This window comes from Scyliorhinus torazame, chromosome 6 (genome assembly GCF_047496885.1).
Source record: "Scyliorhinus torazame isolate Kashiwa2021f chromosome 6, sScyTor2.1, whole genome shotgun sequence".
NCBI classification, from domain to species: Eukaryota; Metazoa; Chordata; class Chondrichthyes; order Carcharhiniformes; family Scyliorhinidae; genus Scyliorhinus; species Scyliorhinus torazame.
Genome location: NC_092712.1, coordinates 105,269,960 through 105,290,449, shown reverse-complemented (window position 1 = coordinate 105,290,449; position 20,490 = coordinate 105,269,960). Strand labels below are relative to the sequence as shown.

Sequence of the window (20,490 nt, the reverse complement as noted above, 5' to 3'; positions counted from 1 at the left end):
CATGGCACCGGTGCATGATCACGTAGCGTGCGCGGAAGCAGCCGGAGGGCCCGCCGATTACGCCGGCGAATGGAGCCATCAGGTATGCGAACCAGGAATGAGCGGGGAGCCACGCGGCGGAGAGCTTCGGCAGTTGCCGACCAGCCACCCTCTGGTAGGTGTATGCGGACGTTGTCTCCAGGCGCCAAGGCAGGATGATCAGTTGCCCGAGTGTCATGTGCCACCTTCTGCTGAGCACGCTGCTGTCGCATCCTTTGCAGTACTGGAGCATGGTCGTGATTAGGAACATGAATGGACGGTACAGTGGTCCTGAGGGCGCGACCCATCAACAGCTGGGTTGGTGAGAGGCCTGTGGACAGTGGGGCCGAGCGATAGGCCAGCAGGGCTAAACAGAAGTCAGATCCGGCATCAGCAGCCTTGCAGAGGAGCCGCTTCACGATATGGACGCCCTTTTCCGCCTTGCCATTTAACTGGGGATGCAGAGGGCTGAACGTCACGTGTGTGAAGCAATACGAAGCGGCAAAAGAAGACCATTCTTGGCTCGCAAAACAGGGCCCATTGTCCAACATGACGGTAAGCGGAATGCCATGGCGAGCGAAGTTTCCTCGCATGCTCTGATTACAGCTGATGATGTCAAATCGTGCAGGCGTATGACCTCCGGATAATTTGAAAAATAGTCAATTATGATGACGTAGTCCCTGCCGAGCGCATGAAAAAGGTCCACACCCACCTTCGCCAGGGGGACGTTACCAACTCATGGGGCTGAAGGATCTCAGGGGGTTGCGCCGGCTGAAACCTTTGGCATGTGGGTCAGTTGAGCACCATGTTGGCGATGTCGTTGCTGATGCTCGGCCAGTACACAGCTTCTCGGGCCCTCCGCCTGCACATCTTAGCCCAGAGATGACCTTCGTGTAATTGTTCGAGGACCAGCCTGTGCATGCTGTGTGGAATCACAATCCGGTCCAACTTTAGGAGGACACCGTCAATGACGGCCAAGTCGTCCTGGATATTGTAGAATTGTGGGCACTGTCCTTTGAGCCACCCTTCCGTCATGTGGCGCATCACACGTTGTAGAAGAGGGTCAGCCGCAGTCTCCCGGCGAATATGGGCCAGACTTGCATCATTAGCTGGCAGATTGGCTGATGTGAAGGCCACATGCGCTTCGACCTGACAGACGAATCCCCCCCCCCCCCCCGATTTGGGCGGTGTGCTCACTGCTCTGGACAGGGCATCCGCGATGATGAGGTCCTTTCCCGGGGTGTAGACCAGTTGGAAGTCGTACCTCCGGAGCTTGAGCAGAATGCGCTGGAGACGAGGGGTCATCTCATTAAGGTCCTTTTGTATGATGCTGACCAGGGGGTGATGGTCGGTTTCCACGGTGAACTGAGGGAGACCATACACATAGTCGTGGAATTTATCTATGCCGGTTAACAAACCCAGGCACTCCTTCTCAATCTGCGCATAGCGCTGTTCTGTGGGGGTCATGGCCCGCGAGGCATAGGCGACCGGGGCCCATGATGCAGTGTCGTCCCGTTGCAGGAGTACCGCCCCAATGCTGGACTGGCTGGCATCAGTCGAGATCTTTGTATCTCGAGTAGTGTCGAAGAACGCCAATACCGGGGCTGTGGTGAGCTTGATCTTGAGCTCCTCCCATTCCTTCTGGTGTGCGGGCAGCCACTGGAACTCCGTAGTCTTCTTCACCAGGTGGCGAAGAACCGTTGTGTGGGAGGCAAGGTTGTGAATGAACTTCCCCAGGAAGTTGACCATCCCGAGAAAGCGTAACACTGCCTTCTTGTCTGCCGGCTGCGGCATGGCTGTAATAGCTGTCACTTTGTCTGCATCCGGACGCACCCCTGACCGGGATATGTGGCCCCCCAGAAACTTTAGCTCAGTTTGGCCAAAAGAACACTTGGCTCGGTTGAGGCGCAGGCCGTGTTCTCGTATCCGAGCAAAGACGCGCTGGAGACGACTGATGTGCTCCTGTGGTGTGGTGGACCAGATGATGACGTCGTCAACATAGACGCGTACCCCTTCGATGCCCTCCATCACCTGTTCCACGATTCGATTAAACACCTCGGATGCCGATAGGATGCCAAACAGCATCCTATTGTAGCAGTACCTGCCAAAGGGAGTGTTGAAGGTGCACAGCTTCCTGCTGGACTGATCCAGTTGAATCTGCCAAAAACCCTTTGAGGCATCAAGCTTTGTAAAAATTTTAGCCCGGGCCATTTCGCTCGTGATCTCTTCCCGTTTGGGTATGGGGTAGTGTTCCCTCATGATGTTATTGTTCAGGTCATTCGGGTCGATGCAGATCCGGAATACGCCAGAGGGCTTTTTAACGCACACCATGGAGCTGACCCATGGCGTGGGCTCCGTGACCCGGGAAAGCACCCCTTGGTCCTGGAGATCCTGCAGCTGCTGCTTGAGGCGGTCCTTGAGTGGTGCTGGGACTCTACGAGGTGCGTGAATGACAGGGTGGCGTCCGGTTTGAGCTGTATTTTGTAAGTGTAGGGCAGTGTGCCCATGCCCTCGAAAGCCTCCTGGTTGTGGGCGAGGAGCGAGTGGAGCTGTGCCCTAAAGTCTGCATCCGATAAATCGGGCGTGCCTTCTGGAGACAGAGTGTGTACCCGCTGAACGAGGTGGAGAACCTCGCACGCCTGAGCACGTAGCAGGGAGTCCTTCGAGGATCCAACTATCTCGAAGGACAGTGTGGCTGTGTGTGAATTGTGTGTAACCTCGAGCTGGCAGGATCCCATGGCCGGGATAACATTACAGTTGTAATCGACCAACTGACAGCGGGATGGCCGAATTGGTGGTTTGACCTTCAAGGCGTAGAAGGTTGACCATGCAATGAGATTGGCGGAGGCATCAGTCTCTAAACGGAATGTGATTGGTGATCGGTTGACCATTAGGGTGGCACACCATGCATCACCCGGATTGACACTGTGCACTGGCATCGGCTGGTGGGTCCTACTTGGGGACATCCAATTTCTGTCAATTACCGTAACGCGGAAGGCTTCCCGGTCGTCGGTATCACCGGTCTGTACTTCGTCAGGGTATGACTCGGTGTATGGGGGCTGAATGGTCCGTACGTCCCTGCGAGGCTGGCGGAATTGGGGAGCGTTGGCAGGTTGAGTTGCTCGACAGCAGGCAGCGTAGTGGCCCACCTTGCCACAGCGGAGGTGTGGTAATACCAGGTATTGCAGTACCTGAGAGGTGAATGACCATTGGATAGACCTAAGGTTCTACCATTGGCTAATGTACATAGCCCCGCCCTGAGAGGCGGGGTATAAGAACCGATGCCGTCCTAGCAGCCTTCACTTTCTGTGTCATCGCTGCTGGGTACAGTTCTAGCTGATTAAAGCCGATTAGATATGACTCCTCTTTGTGTCGAGAGTATTGATTGTGCATCAGGAGGCATTGTCGATTTTTCGCTGGACATTGCCGCTTTAAATGTGCGGATCCACAGTTGCCGCACGTCGTGACGTCATGGCGTTCGTTGCGCCACTGCGCATGCGCAGTTCTGTCCTGCGTAGAGCGCGCCTGCGCGTCACGTCCCTCTGCGTCGACGTCTCTTTTGGCGCGTACAAGCGCGGGAGGCCGCGGAAAGCACGTGAAATGGCCGCCCTCGTCCGGGCCGTGGGCCAGGAGGACTCAGTGGAGCGGACCCGCTCGGCCTCGTGGGATCCCTGCCGTGCCGATTCGGCCGCCTGGAATTGGGAGTACCGGCTGCTCGCGTTTTCGTGGAGGACGCAGGTTTCGATGGCGGTGGCTAGGGTGAGGCTCTTTATTTTGAGGAGCTGTTGGCATAGGGTGCCCGAGGTGACCCCAAAAACTATCTGGTCCTGAATCATGGAATCAGAGGTGGCCTTATAGCCGCAGGACTGCGCGAGGATACGGAGGTATGTCAAAAAAGATTGAAAAGGCTCATCCTCACCCTGCAGGCGCTGCTGGAAGAGGTACCTCTCGCAGCTCTCATTCACTTTGCGCTGAAGTGTTGCTCAAGTTTTAGAAGGACCATCTTGTACTTCGTCTTGTCCTCGCCTTCTGCGAATGCCAGGGAGTTGTAGATGTGGATGGCGTGTTGCCATGGCGCAGGATGGCGGATTGCTGAAGATGTGCAGGTCGGTCTCACAGTTGCTGGGTTCCAATCCTGGTACTATGTCGTGTTGGGTGTTCCGCTATACAAACAAACCAACACGGTTGCAGATGGTACAACTCTGTTTTATTATTCTTAATAACATCTACTGTATACTTCTGGCTGTGGTTTATACTTTACCAGTTAACCTGTGGACACAGCCCTTGCACTATCTTAGAGAGGCACTCAGCACATGGTGTATGTCTGAGTGGCACGCTGTGAGCTCTGTGCTCGGAGCTATCTCCTGCTGGAATCAGCGGGAACTGTGGCGTTCCCTGTTTTATAGTGCGTGTGCTCTCACTGGTGATTGGCTGTGATGTTATGTGTGTGCTGATTGGTCCGTTGATCTGTGCATCAGTGTGTGTGTGTGTTTGCAGCATGATATGTTTATATGAATATCATGACAAGAATGGTCTTTTTTTGCTTTTGCTTTCTGCCAGAAAAGCTGGTGCAGTAAGGATCATTTTTATTCCAGCGTGTCATATCTCGTGTGCAGATAACATAAATGTAATTGAATTAATAAGGAATAAATAAGGGCTCAAATTATCCGGTCCACAAATTGTTCGAGTGTACGTTTGATGGAAGTTGCACATCAGGACCCAGCAGATGTCTTGACATACGGTCAATGTGGGAATTCCTCGGTAAGTTTAATTTCCGATGGGCACTTCCTTGCTGCCCAGTACACTCTGCAAATGAGCTAGAGTAGGAGACTTGGGACAGATCTGCATGACTTACACTGATAGTTACCTGGGGAATATTTAAAACCTGGTCTAACAGCTGGGTAACTCCACAACTGACATCTCACCAATCACCTCTACACAACTGTTCCCCCCTCCGACCACTCAACAATCCTCGCATGCTGAACTATGCACTCTTAAACCTAAAAATTGTTGCCGGAATGCCTCCAATCTGCAGGTGGCCCAATTGTTCACCACCAATTGTTCATGCGTTTGACCTCTCACACGTTTTGTTCTCTCTGGGGACTGCCATTAGTACTCTTCTCCCTTGATTTCTGTGGCTATTAGCACCCCGTTTCTGTGGCTATGAGTCCTCTTTCATTCTCTCTCTGCAGTATAAATATTTCCCACTTTCTCTGTCTGTTAGCTTTGACAAAGAGTCATCGGACTCGAAACGTTAGCTCTTTTCTCTCCCTACAGATGCTGCCAGACCTACTGAGATTTTCCAGCATTTTCTTTTTCACTCCTGACTTTGGAGACTCCGAGTCCCTCCATCCCGGGCCACCAGAGAGGCAAAGGCCAAAACGTCGGTCTCTCTCCCCCACTGGGCTCCCGGATCTTCCGACACTCCAAATATTGCCACCTCTGGACTCGGAGTCACCCTCCCTTGCAGGACCTCTGACATGACATCTGCAAATCCCTGCAAAAATCCCCTCAGCCTCAGACATGCCCAAAACATATGTACATGGTTTGCAGGACTTTCCTCACACCTCCCACACCTGTCCTCCACCTCCTCAAAAAACCTACTCATCTGGGCCACAGTCATATGAGCCCTGTGGACCACCTTGAACTGGTTCAGGCTAAGCCTGGCACACAACGAGGATGCATTGACTCTCCTCAGGGCCTTCTCCCATAACCTGACTTCCAACTCCCCTCCCAGCTCTTCCTCCCACTTCCTCTTCACCTCCCAAATTGGAACCCCTTCCCACTCCATCAGTTCCTTCCATATTTCCGAGACCCTCCCCTCCCCAACCCCTGTTTTTGACATCATCTTATCCTGTAGCCCCCTTAGTGGGAGGTGAGGGAAGCTCGGGACCTGCCTCCGAACAAAATCCCGCACCAGCAAGTACCGGAACCAATTCCCACCCGGCAACTCAAACTCCTCCTCTAGCTCCTCCAGGCTCGGGAAACCTTCCTCAATGAAGAGACCCCCAAATCTTTCAATCCCTGCCTGCTGCCAACTCCTGAAGCCCCCGTCCAGCCCCCCAGGAGCGAACCGGTGATTATCACAGATCAGTGACCACACCGACACCCCTTCCAGTCTCATGTGCTGCCTCCATTGCCCTCACACCCTCAGGGCTGCCACTACCACTGGGCTTGTGGAATACCGAGCCGGCGGGAACGGCAGAGGTGCCGTTAACAAAGCCTTCAGACTCGTGCCCTTGCAAAAATCCGCCTCCACTCGCTCCCACACCGACCTCTCCCCCACTACCCATTTACCAACCATCGATATATTAGCCGCCCAGCAGTAATCAATAAAGATTGGAAGGGCCAAGCCCCTCATCCCCGCGTCCCTGTTCAAGAAGGACCTTCTTCACCCTCGGGGCTTTCCCGGCCCATATAAAATCCGAGATCGCCGCATTCATCTTCTAAAAACTGCTTTGGGGATGAAAATTGGAAAACACTGAAACACGAACAGCAATCTCGGAAGGACTATCATTTTCACAGTCTGTACACTCCCCACCAATGACAGCGGGAGCACGTCCCACCTACGGAAGTCTCCTTTCATTTGTTCAATCAACCTGCCCAAATTTAGTTTATGAAGTTGCCCCCAGTCCCTTGCCACTTGAATCCCCAGGTACCAAAAGCTCCCTCCCACCACTTTGAACGGCATCTCCCTCAGTGTCCTCTCCTGCCCCCTTAGCTGGTTCGGAAAAACCTCACTCTTGCCCATATTGAGTTTGTAACCTAAGAACCGACCAAATTCCTCCAGTATCCCCATAATTCCTGCAATTCCCCCCAACAGTTCTGTTATATAAAGGAGCAAATCATCCGCATAGAGCGAGACCCTATGTCCCATCCCCCCTCTCCCTATCCCCTGCCAAATGTTTGATGCTCTCAGCGCCATTGCCAAAGGCTCTATGGCCAGGGCAAGCAGTAGTGGGGAGAGTGTGCACCCCTGTCTCGCCCTCCGAACAGACTGAAATATTCTGATCGATCCCGGTTTGTCCTTACATTCGCCACCGGTGCCTGATATCGCAACCGGACCTAATCCACAAATCCCAAGCGAAACCCAAGCCTGCCGAGGACATCCCACAAATACTTCCACTCCGCCCGATCAAAGGCCTTTTCTGCATCCATGGCATCCATCCATGGCAACCACCACCTCGACCTCCAGGCTCGGGAAACCTTCCTCAATGAGGAGACCCCCAAATCTTTCAATCCCTGCCTGCTGCCAACTCCTGAAGCCCCCGTCCTGCCCCCCCGGAGTGAACCGGTGATTATCACAGATCAGTGACCACACCGACACCCCCTCCAGTCTCATGTGCTGCCTCCATTGCCCTCACACCCTCAGGGCTGCCACTACCACTGGGCTTGTGGAATACCGAGCCGGCGGGAACGGCAGAGGTGCCGTTAACAAAGCCTTCAGACTCGTGCCCTTGCAAAAAGCCGCCTCCACTCACTCCCACACCGACCTCTCCCCCACTACCCATTTCCCAACCATCGATATATTAGCCGCCCAGTAGTAATCAATAAAGATCGGAAGGGCCAAGCCCCCCCTCCCACCGCGTCCCTGTTCAAGAAGGACCTTCTTCACCCTCGGGGCTTTTCGGCCCATATAAAACCCACGATCGCCACATTCATCTTCTAAAAAATGCTTTGGGGATGAAAATTGGAAAACGCTGAAACACGAACAGCAATCTCGGGAGGACTATCATTTTCACAGTCTGTACCCTCCCCACCAATCTTTAAATCCCTGCCTGCTGCCAACTCCTGAAGCCCCTGTCCAGACCCCCCGGAGCGAACAGGTGATTATCACAGATCAGCGACCACACCGACACCCCCTCCAGTCTCATGTGCTGCCTCCATTGCCCTCACACCCTCAGTGCTGCCACTACCACTGGGCTTGTGGAATACCGAGCCGGCGAAAACGGCAGAGGTGCCGTTAACAAAGCCTTCAGACTTGTGCCCTTGCAAAAAGCGACAAAATGCCCCGCCGCAGGCATCATTATTACATTTAGGAGCCGCCTAATGTTGGACGTCAGGTGTCGTCCCTTAATAAATCCTGTCTGGTCCTCCCCTGTTACCCCCGGAACACAACCTTCTATGCTTGTGACCAAGATCTTTGCCAGCAATTTTGCATCCACATTTAACAGGGAGGTTGGCCTATACGACCCACAGCTCTCCGGATCCTTATCCTGCTTCAAAGTAAGGGAAATCGATGCTGCGATAATGTTAGGGGATGCACTCCCAAATCCTTTGACTCATTAAAAGCCTTTACCAGGAGCGGCCCCAGCAGCCTGGAATGTTTTTTATAAAACTCAACCGGGTGTCCGTCTGGTCCAGGGGCTTCCAGCTGCAATCTCTGGCGCTCCTTCAGGGAAGGTCTAATGCAGGTAGGGAATATACAGTGAATGGTATAACCCACAAGAGTATTGACAATCAGAGAGATCTAGGTGTACAGGTCCACAGGTCACTGAATGGGACAACACAGTTGGAGAAGGTAGTCAAGAAGGCATACGGCATGCTTGCCTTCATTGGCCGGGGCATTGAGTATAGAAATTGGCAAGTCATGTTGCAGTATAGAATCTTAGTTAGGCCACACTTGGAGTATAGTGTTCAATTCTGGTCGCCATACTACCAGAAGGATGTGGAGGCTTTAGAGAGGATGCAGAAGAGATTTACCAGGATGTTGCCCGGTATGGAGGGCATTAGCTATGAGGAGAGGTTGAATAAACTTGGTTTGTTCTCACTGGAACGACGGAGGTTGAGGGGCAACCTGACATAGGTCTACAAAATTATGAGGGGCATAGACAGAGTGGATAGTCGGTGGCTTTTTCCCAGGGTAGAGGGGTCAATTACTAGGGGGCATAGGTTTAAGGTGCGAGGGGCAAGGTTTAGAGGAGATGTACGAGGCAATTTTTTTACACAGATGGTAATGGGTGCCTGGAACTCGCTGCCGGAGGAGGTGGTGGAAGCAGTGACGATAGTGACGTTTAAGGGGCATCTTGACAAATAAATACATGAATAGGATAGGAATAGAGGGATACAGACCCCGGAAATGCAGAAGATTTTAATTTAGATGGACAGCATGGTCTGCACAGGTTTGGAGAGCCAAAGGGCCTGTTCTTGTACTGTACTTATCTTTGTTCTTTGAATGTAAAACGTTGTCATCCGGAGACTCCGCATACCTCCTGTCTACCTGTAAAAGTTCGCCTACCAATCTGTCCTACTCCGCCCATTCAGCCTTCTTCTTATGGGCCCGAATTGAGATGAATTCCCCCCTAATAACCGCCTTCACTGTCTCCCAAACCACCCCTGCCGAAACCTCACCCTTGTCATTGATCCTTATATATCCCCGAATGGTCTCCCTCACCCGCTCACATGCCTCCTCCTCTGCTAACAGCCCCACATCCAACCTCCATTGCGGGTGCTGGGCCTTTCCTTTGCTGACTTGCATGTCCACCCAGTGTGGGGCATGGTCTGACACCACTATTGCTGAATATTCAGCATCCACCACTTCAGCCAGCAGCATTTTGTCCATCACAAAGAAGTCTATCTTGGAATACACCTTATGCACATGGGAGTAGAATGAAAACTCCTTACTCCTCGGCCTCCCAAATCTCCATGGATCGATCCTCCTCATGCACTCCATAAACCCCGAAGCTCCTTTGCCATAGCTTTACCTTCCCAAACCTGGAATTCGACCTGTCCAGCCTTGGATCCAGGACCGTATTGAAATCTCCCTCTTAATCATTCGATGTGAATCTAGGTCCGGAATCTTCCCCAGTATCCGTCTAACAAACTCAAAGTCATCCCAGTTCAGGGCATATATATTTACCAATACTGCGACCATTCCCTCCAACTTCCCATTGAGCATAACATATCTACCCTCCGGGTCTGCTATATTCCCCACCTCGATTGTCACCCGCTTATTAACCAAGATCGCCAACCCCCTCGTTTTAAAGTCTAATCCCAAATGGAACACCTGCCCAACCTATCCCTTCCTTAACCTAATCTGATCCCCCACCTTCAAATGTGTCTCCTGCAACATGGCTACATCCGCCTTCAGTTTACTCAAGTGCGCAAACACACGGGCCCTTTAAACTGGCCCATTCAGTCCCCGAAAGTTCCACATGACCAGCCTGGTTGGGGGGCACCCCGCCCCTCCTCTACTGCCCATCAACCATAACCTCTCCTAGGCCAGTCTGTGGTCCATGTCCCGCACCTCCCCTAGCCCACCCTCGGGCAACTACCGTCATCAACACTCCTCCTGCTCCACTTTGAAAGTCCCCGTCAGCAGTATAGACCCCCCCCCCCCCGCCCAACCCTCGCACCCCCCCCAAAATCGATCTTCAGCTCACCCCTCACTTTGCTTCCGTGAACTAGCCCGCTCAGCTAGCCTGGCAGCCCTCGTCCATGGCCCCTAGCATCCTACCCACCACTGATTTCCCTCTCCCCGTGCTTAGTGCAAACAGTCAAAACAAAGACAAGAAGTAAAAACAAACAATCCCTCCCAAGGTTCGAACAAAAAGACCAATCCCTCATCCCTTAACAAAGCACCATAAACCGACCTAACCCCAACCAGAAATGAAGAACGGAAAAAACGAAAGAAATCCAAACAACATAAACCCCAGTTTTTTCACAACATAGTTCAGTTCTCCTCAATCAAAGTTCAAGGTGCTCCTTCTCCTGCCAGTCCATTCTCGTTCAAAAAGTCCGCTGCCTCCGCCACTGAGCCAAAGTACAACTCCCGGCCCCTATAGGGCATCCATAGGGAGCCGGGTACAGTAGTCCAAACTTTACGCCCTTCTTGTACAGGGCCAACTTGACCCTGCTAAAACTTGCCCTCCTCTTCGCGAGCTCTGCTCCCAGGCCTTGGTACACCCAAATCTCAACATCTTCCCAAGTGCATCGCCTCGTCTGCCTGGCCCACCTCATGATGCGTTCCTTGTCCAGGAACCGATGCAATTGTACCACCATCAACCTCGGCGGCTCACCCCCCTGGGGTTTGCACATCAGTGCCCTGTGGGCCCAATCCACCTCCAACGGCCAGTCGAACGCACCTTCCCCAAGCAGCTTCTCCAGCATCTTCCCAACATACGCACCTGCACCCGATCCTTCGATTCCCTCCAGCAGACCTACAATCCGGATGTTCTGCCTCCGAGAACAGTTCTCCAGGTCCTCAGCTTTCTCCAGCGGTCACCTCTGGTGGTCACGCATCAATCTCTGCTGCCTTCGAGGTGGACTGTTCCTCATGCTCCCCAGCCTGCTCCTCCAGCCCCTGGATCGCCTGTCCTTGGACCGCCAGTCTCGTCTCCACGCGGTCAACCACCGCCTTGATCGAGTCCACCGCCATGGCCAGGCCCTCTGCACTTTCCTTCCGCTGTTGGGTGAACTTCTCATTCAGGAAGCTCAGCAACTGGTCCATCGACCACTGAGCCGACAGGGCCGGGCCCTTGCCCGTCCGCCATCACTGCGTGCATTGTCCGCTCCTCACTCGTCTCAACCAACTGGTTCGCTTTTTCCCGGACACTTCTGGACCGCAGCTCCATAAACTAGGGGTCACTCTCTTCTGCTCTCACTTCTGTACCTTTTTCCTACAAAATTCCTGCCTCAAACCAGCGTAAAGACCACAAAAAGACCACCATGAGCAGGAACTGCCAAATAAGCGATCACTCACTCCATGGCTGCCACCGGAAGTCGAGAGGTCATTTTCTAGATAGAGTTGATAAAAAGTAACCAAATAATTAGTCAGGGAAGGGGTTGGCAAACTCAGGGACAGGGGAGGGAATCTATGCGTGGAACCAGAAGAAAAGGAAGAGGTACTGAATGAGTATTTTGCATCAGTATTCACCAAAGAGAAGGACTTGGTGGATGTTGAGTCTGGGGAAGGGTGTGTAGGTACTCTGGGTCACATTGAGATCAAAAAGGAAGATGTAATAAAACCCATTGGTCTGAGGTAAGTACCATATTTTATTATATTATTATTATTTTTTATAAAAATTTAATTTAGTTGTTAGCCAGATCTTGGTAGAAAGTTAGAGGAATGGCAGGGAAGGGAGTGCAATGTTCCTCCTGCAGGATGTTTGAGGTGAGGGATGCAGTTAGTGTCCCTGCTGATTTTACCTGCAGGAAGTGCTGCCATCTCCAGCTCCTCCAAGACCGAGTTAGGGAACTGGAGCTGGAGTTGGAAGAACTTCGGATCATTCGGGAGGCAGAAGGGGTCATAGATAGCAGCTTCAGGGAATTAGTTACACCAAAGATTGGAGATAGGTGGGTAACTGTAAGAGGGACTGGGAAAAAGCAGTCAGTGCAGGGATCCCCTGCGGTCGTTCCCCTGAGAAACAAGTATACCGCTTTGGATACTTGTGGGGGGGGGGACTTACCAGGGGTAAGCCATGGGGTACGGGCCTCTGGCACGGAGTCTGTCCCTGTTGCTCAGAAGGGAAGGGGGGAGAGGAGCAGAGCATTAGTAATTGGGGACTCTATAGTCAGGGGCACAGATAGGAGATTTTGTGGGAGCGTGAGAGACTCACGTTTGGTATGTTGCCTCCCAGGTGCAAGGGTACGTGATGTCTCGGATCGTGATTTCCGGGTCCTTAGGGGGAGGGGGAGCAGCCCCAAGTCGTGGTCCACATTGGCACTAACGACATAGGTAGGAAAGGGGACAAGGATGTCAGGCAGGCTTTCAGGGAGCTAGGATGGAAGCTCAGAACTAGAACAAACAGAGTTGTTATCTCTGGGTTGTTGCCCGTGCCACGTGATAGTGAGATGAGGAATAGGGAGAGAGAGCATTTAAACACGTGGCTACAGGGATGGTGCAGGCGGGAGGGATTCAGATTTTTGGATAACTGGGGCTCTTTCTGGGGAAGGTGGGACCTCTACAGACAGGATGGTCTACATCTGAACCTGAGGGGCACAAATATCCTGGGGGGGAGATTTGTTAGTGCTCTTTGGGGGGGGTTTAAACTAATGCAGCAGGGGCATGGGAACCTGGATTGTAGTTTTAGGGTAAGTGAGAATGAGAGTATAGAGGTCAGGAGCACAGATTTGACGTCGCAGGAGGGGGCCAGTGTTCAGGTAGGTGGTTTGAAGTGTGTCTACTTCAATGCCAGGAGTATACGAAACAAGGTAGGGGAACTGGCAGCATGGGTTGGTACCTGGGACTTCGATGTTGTGGCCATTTCGGAGACATGGATAGAGCAGGGACAGGAATGGATGTTGCAGGTTCCGGGGTTTAGGTGTTTTAGTAAGCTCAGAGAAGGAGGCAAAAGAGGGGGAGGTGTGGCGCTGCTAGTCAAGAGCAGTATTACGGTGGCGGAGAGGATGCTAGATGGGGACTCTTCTTCCGAGGTAGTATGGGCTGAAGTTAGAAACAGGAAAGGAGAGGTCACCCTGTTGGGAGTTTTTTATAGGCCTCCTAATAGTTCTAGGGATGTAGAGGAAAGGATGGCGAAGATGATTCTGGATATGAGCGAAAGTAACAGGGTAGTTATTATGGGAGACTTTAACTTTCCAAATATTGACTGGAAAAGATATAGTTCGAGTACAATACATGGGTCGTTTTTTGTACAGTGTGTGCAGGAGGGTTTCCTGAAACAATATGTTGACAGGCCAACAAGAGGCGAGGCCACGTTGGATTTGGTTTTGGGTAATGAACCAGGCCAGGTGTTGGATTTAGAGGTAGGAGAGCACTTTGGGGACAGTGACCACAATTCGGTGACGTTTACGTTAATGATGGAAAGGGATAAGTATACACCGCAGGGCAAGAGTTATAGCTGGGGGAAGGGCAATTATGATGCCATTAGACGTGACTTGGGGGGGATAAGGTGGAGAAGTAGGCTGCAAGTGTTGGGCACACTGGATAAGTGGGGCTTGTTCAAGGATCAGCTACTGCGTGTTCTTGATAAGTATGTACCGGTCAGACAGGGAGGAAGGCGTCGAGCGAGGGAACCGTGGTTTACCAAGGAAGTGGAATCTCTTGTTGAGAGGAAGAAGGAGGCCTATGTGAAGATGAAGTGTGAAGTTTCGGTTGGGGCGATGGATAGTTACAAGGTAGCGAGGAAGGATCTAAAGAGAGAGCTAAGACGAGCAAGGAGGGGACATGAGAAGTATTTGGCAGGAAGGATCAAGGAAAACCCAAAAGCTTTCTATAGGTATGTCAGGAATAAGCGAATGACTAGGGAAAGAGTAGGACCAGTCAAGGACAGGGATGGGAAATTGTGTGTGGAGTCTGAAGAGATAGGCGAGATACTAAATTAATATTTTTCGTCAGTATTCACTCAGGAAAAAGATAATGTTGTGGAGGAGAATGCTGAGCCCCAGGCTAATAGAATAGATGGCATTGAGGTACGTAGGGAAGAGGTGTTGGCAATTCTGGACAGGCTGAAAATAGATAAGTCCCCGGGACCTGATGGGATTTATCCTAGGATTCTCTGGGAGGCCAGGGAAGAGATTGCTGGACCTTTGGCTTTGATTTTTATGTCATCATTGGCTACAGGAATAGTGCCAGAGGACTGGAGAACAGCAAATGTGGTCCCTTTGTTCAAAAAGGGGAGCAGAGACAACCCCGGCAACTATAGACCGGTGAGCCTCACGTCTGTAGTGGGTAAAGTCTTGGAGGGGATTATAAGAGACAAGATTTATAATCATCTAGATAGGAATAATATGATCAGGGAGAGTCAGCATGGCTTTGTGAAGGGTAGGTCATGCCTCACAAACCTTATTGAGTTCTTTGAGAAGGTGACTGAACAGGTAGACGAGGGTAGAGCAGTTGATGTGGTGTATATGGATTTCAGCAAAGCATTTGATAAGGTTCCCCACGGTAGGCTATTGCAAAAAATACGGAGGCTGGGGATTGAGGGTGATTTAGAGATGTGGATCAGAAATTGTCTAGCTGAAAGAAGACAGAGGGTGGTGGTTGATGGGAAATGTTCAGAATGGAGTACAGTCACAAGTGGAGTACCACAAGGATCTGTTCTGGGGCCGTTGCTGTTTGTCATTTTTATCAATGACCTAGAGGAAGGCGCAGAAGGGTGGGTGAGTAAATTTGCAGACGATACTAAAGTCGGTGGTGTTGTCGATAGTGTGGAAGGATGTAGCAGGTTACAGAGGGATATAGATAAGCTGCAGAGCTGGGCTGAGAGGTGGCAAATGGAGTTTAATGTAGAGAAGTGTGAGGTGATTCGCTTTGGAAGGAATAACAGGAATGCGGAATATTTGGCTAATGGTAAAGTTCTTGAAAGTGTGGATGAGCAGAGGGATCTAGGTGTCCATGTACATAGATCCCTGAAAGTTGCCACCCAGGTTGATAGGGTTGTGAAGAAGGCCTATGGAGTGTTGGCCTTTATTGGTAGAGGGATTGAGTTCCGGAGTCGGGAGGTCATGTTGCAGCTGTACAGAACTCTGGTACGGCCGCATTTGGAGTATTGCGTACAGTTCTGGTCACCGCATTATAGGAAGGACGTGGAGGCTTTGGAGCGGGTGCAGAGGAGATTTACCAGGATGTTGCCTGGTATGGAGGGAAAATCTTATGAGGAAAGGCTGATGGACTTGAGGTTGTTTTCGTTGGAGAGAAGAAGGTTAAGAGGAGACTTAATAGAGGCATACAAAATGATCAGGGGGTTGGATAGGGTGGACAGTGAGAGCCTTCTCCCGCGGATGGATATGGCTGGCACGAGGGGACATAACTTTAAACTGAGGGGTAATAGATATAGGACAGAGGTCAGAGGTAGGTTCTTTACGCAAAGAGTAGTGAGGCCGTGGAATGCCCTACCTGCTACAGTAGTGAACTCGCCAACATTGAGGGCATTTAAAAGTTTATTAGATAAACATATGGATGATAATGGCATAGCGTAGGTTAGATGGCTTTTGTTTCGGTGCAACATCGTGGGCCGAAGGGCCTGTACTGCGCTGTATTGTTCTATGTTCTATGTGTTGGGCATCTTGAAAAACATTAAAACAGATAAGTCCCCAGGGCCTGATGGGATCTATCCCAGAATACCAAGGGAGGCAAGGGTGGAAATTGCTGGGACCTTGACAGAAATCTTTATATCCTCACTGGTTACAGGTGAGGTCCCAGAGGAAAATAGCTAATGTTGTTCCTTTGTTTAAGAAGGGTAGGAAGGATAATCTAGGATCTTAGAGGCCGGTGAGCCTTATGTCAGTGGTAGGGAAATTATTGGAGAGGATGCTTCGAGACATGATTTACTCCCATTTGGAAGCAAATAGATGTATTAGCGAGAGGCTGCACGGTTTTGTGAAGGGGAGGTCGTGTCTCACTAACCTGATCGAGTTTTACAAGAAAGTGACAGATGATTGCTGAAGGTAGGGCAGTGGATGTTGTCTACATGAACTTCAGAAAGGTCTTTGACAAGGTCCCACATGGAACACTGGCACAGAAGGCAACGTCACACAGGATCAGAGATGAGCTGGCAGGATGGACGCAGAACTGCCTCGGTCAAAGAAGACAGAGGATAGCAGTGGAAGGGTGCTTTTATGAATGGAGGGCTCTAACTAGTGGTGTTCCGTAGGGATCAGTGCTGGGACCTTTGCTGTTTGTAGTACATATAAATGATTTGGAGGAAAATGTAACTGGTCTGATTAGTGAATTTGCGGACGGCACAAAGGTTGGTGGCATTGCGGATAGTGATGAGGACTGTCAGAGGATACAGCAGGATATAGGTTGTTTGGAGACTTGGGCGGAGAGATGACAGATGGAGTTGAATCCGGACAAATGTGAGGTAATGCAATTTGGAAGGTCTAATACAAGTGGGAAATATACAGAAAATGGCAGAACTCTTCAGAGTATTGACAGGCAGAGGGATCTGGGTGTACAGATCCACAGGTCACTGAAAGTGGAAACACAGGTGGAGAATGTAGTCAAGAAGGCATGCGGCATTCTTGCCTTCATGGGCAGGGGCATTGAGTATAAAAATTAGTAAGTCATGCTGCAGCTGTATAGAACCTTATTTAGCCCGCACTTGGAATATAGTGTTCAATTCTGGTTGCCACACGACAAAAGGATGTGGAGGCTTTGGAGAGGGTACAGAAGAACTTTTTCCCAGAGTGAAGGAGTCAATTACTAGGGGACATAGGTTTAAGGCAAGAGGGGCAAAGTTTAAGGGAGATGTGCGATGGAAGTTTTTTTACACAGAGGGTACTGTGCGCCTTGTGCTCGCTGCCGGAGGAGGTGGTGGAAGCAGATATGATAGTGACATTTAAGAGGCGTCTTGACAAATACATGAATAGGATGGGATCAGAAGGATACCGGCCCCGAAAGTGGAGAAGGTTTTAGGCTAGACGGGCAGCATGGTCGGCACAGGCTTGGAGGGCTGAAGGGCCTGTTCCTGTGCTGTACTGTTCTTTGTTCTTGTTCTGCTGGAGAGACGGCAACTAAACTGCAACAAAAAAAACTAGTGGATAAGACTATTCACTACAGGAATGGGAAGAAGTCCTTGTCAAAGGATGGCAGAAGATGCAGTTGCTGCTGGGGAGGCAAGAAAATAGCAGTTAATTTTTGTAAGTCTAACAGATTATACACAATAATTACAGTAAATTAACTGTGGCCTTAGCTGGTTTAGGCAGATAAGAAGTAGTTTTATTAGCATAATAAATTTGTTAATTAGAAGAGCAGACACAATCAGAATGTAATTACATTTTGCCCAGGGGAAGGTGACTCATTAAAATAGAACTCTTTCACAAAGACGACAGTTAAAATCCAGAAAGACAAAGGGAATTTAATAAAACAATATCTCTCGCATTTTGACTCAGAATAAGGTGCACATTGTGCCTAATTCCAACTTGTATTAAAACTGACATATTCTACACATATATCTAACTAATACTTGACAGATATTAATAGTGTGGCTTTGCAAACTCTCATTTTGTTAGTATCACTGGATGTGCAGTACATTGGGCCATCATTTATTGACAAAATATTGATAAGGCAAATGTTGCTCACCATGATTTACGTACAAATGCTACAACTTCAGGTGAGGACAGATGTGCAGTTAAGCGCAGATATCTGAAAGTTGCAGTCTATCTGAATGACATTTCGCTAACTAGCTCGCCATTGAAATGCACTGAATGGTGCACAGTTGCTGAATCGCTGGCTTTGAAAGCAGACCAAGGCAGGCCAGCAGCGCGGTTCAATTCCCGTACCAGCCTCCCCGAACAGGCGACAGAATGTGGCGACTAGGGGCTTTACACAGTAACTTCATTTGAAGCCTACTTGTGACAATAAGCGATTTTCATTTCAATTTGTGCTGTAACTATGAACTAAACACTCCACAGAATGTTGTCTTCCATTTCAGTCTAAATAATCTTGAATGACTTGATGAGTGTTAATTACTGTAAAACAACTTCCCTGGCACTGAAATTAACTGTTATAGGCGTGGATCTCATTTCTCCAGCTGCTGGCGAGAATTTAAAAATGTGAGAATTTAAATGTAAAACAATGGTTTTTAAATTTTTCTTTCCCTCAATATTTAATTTTGCGCACAGAATAACAAGCATTGGAAAAAATATTTCCTCCGCTCATCTTCAGTGGCATAGATAATTGTGGGCGTGATTCATCCAGAAAAAATATATGTCTGGTTTTGGGTGAATTAAGCAGGGGGTTTCTTGCCGGCTGCAGTGCCAAGAAACACCCTGCTATTCAACGGCACTTTGCTGTTTTTTTGGCTTCGAGGAGTTTCCGCCAAATCCGCACTTGACTTATTTCCTGCTGACGAGCCCAGCATGAAAGGGTCCCCACAGATTGGGGCGCCTTTTTGGAAGGTTTGACGATCTTCCCCCTCCCCACCCCCCATGCCTCCCTCCCCACCCCTTTAAAAAATATGCTTATTCAAAAATTTCCATAATAAATAAAACCATACAACCATGGTCTTTCGAAGTGTCGGTGTAGTTTGGATGGGCTGAATGGCCTCTTTCTGCACAGTACGATTCTATGATTTTTGGGATCTGCATGGATCTGAAATTTGCAAACCCTTGCTGTTCTTTTAATGTGGTAGTTAATGGGTCTTATTAATTTATCAGGAAGTTTAAGTTTCACACCGTAAATTACCTATGTAGTGCACATTCTCTGAGACCTGTACCTAAACAAGATATACTCATTATAAAAGTAAAAGGCTCATGCAAGCCTGATAGTTTCTGAAAGGAACATTTACAATAGACCGAACTACCAGGGTCCCAGGTTCGATTCCCGCTTGGGTCACTAACCCTGCAGAGTGCACGTTCTCCCTGTGACTGCGTGGGTGTCCTCCGGGTGCTCCGGTTTCCTCCCACAACTCCCGAAAGGCGTGCTGTAAGGTAATTTGGACACTCTGAGTTCTCCCTCTGTGTATCCGAACAGGCACCAGAATGTGGGGACTAGGGGCTTTTCACAGTAACTTCATTGCAGTGTTAATGTAAGCCTACTTGTGACAATAATAAAGATTATTATTATAATATTTTGTGTTAAACCTTAGTTGTCTTTAAAGTATTGATAATTCTGCTGTTTTGCATTATTAAATGGAAAAAGAGGAATTGTTCAGCATATTAGACTGTATGAATTTGCAAATAGTTATATTTTAAGATTTAATAGCATTTAAGATTAATCAGAAAATATAACATTTATTTCTCCAATAGACTGGTTGGATATAAATGCCTCATGAAACCTAGTAAAATGCATAAATACCTGAAATCTCCTGGGAAGGTTCCTCTGACTCACTGCAATTTTGGCAAGATCAGCAGAAGCCATAGTAACGTATCTTAATATATCCAATTCTGAAGTATCTATTTATAATGGGCAAATTCTCTGCCTCGCGCACTGGTAGTGGAGTTCCCGGTGAAGCAGAGAATCCAGCGGTTGTGAAGAAAACCGTCGCCGATATGTTTACAATTGTCTGGACCCACCCCTCCCACTGGCATCGGGATCAAGGTTCGCATCTCGAGCCAGCGGGCCGGGCGCCATATTTTCTGGGTCTGTGTGATTCTCCAATCCTCTGGGCGGGAATCGTGGGCAAGAATCACTAAAGGCCTTGACAAGCGTGGATCTCACGGTGGGCTGCGGGGTATCTCTTTAAGGGAGTTGCCGCCAATGTCCATCCGAGGGCTACGCACCCTCTCAATGCAAGAGCTGCTGACCTCACCTCTACCAGAGAGCTCCTAAATAAAGGGACTCCCCACAGAGACGCCCTGAATAAAGAGACCCCCCGAATAAGGAGACTCTCCTATGGACACCACCCCCCCCCCCGCCCTCAGAAGAGTGACCCCTGTCAGGAAGCTCCCCAGAAAAGAGAAACCTGTTTGGAAGCCCCTCAGAAGAAAGACAGCTGTCCAGAAGCTAGAGAGCAGACCAGATAGAGGAAGTGAAAAGTATCACTGCTTTCACACTCACTTGGGCAATACATCTGCTGGCTCAGACACAGGAAGCACCACCTGTCAATTCCTGGAGAAAACCAGTCAGCT

The 20,490-nt window shown here is 49.9% G+C and overlaps 1 protein-coding gene across 10 annotated transcripts in view; it reads left to right on the top strand.

Annotated features, from left to right (window-relative positions):
- adam22 (ADAM metallopeptidase domain 22) overlaps positions 1-20,490 on the top strand; it is a 588,297-nt gene that overhangs the window by 503,056 nt on the left and 64,751 nt on the right. The window lies entirely within an intron of this gene.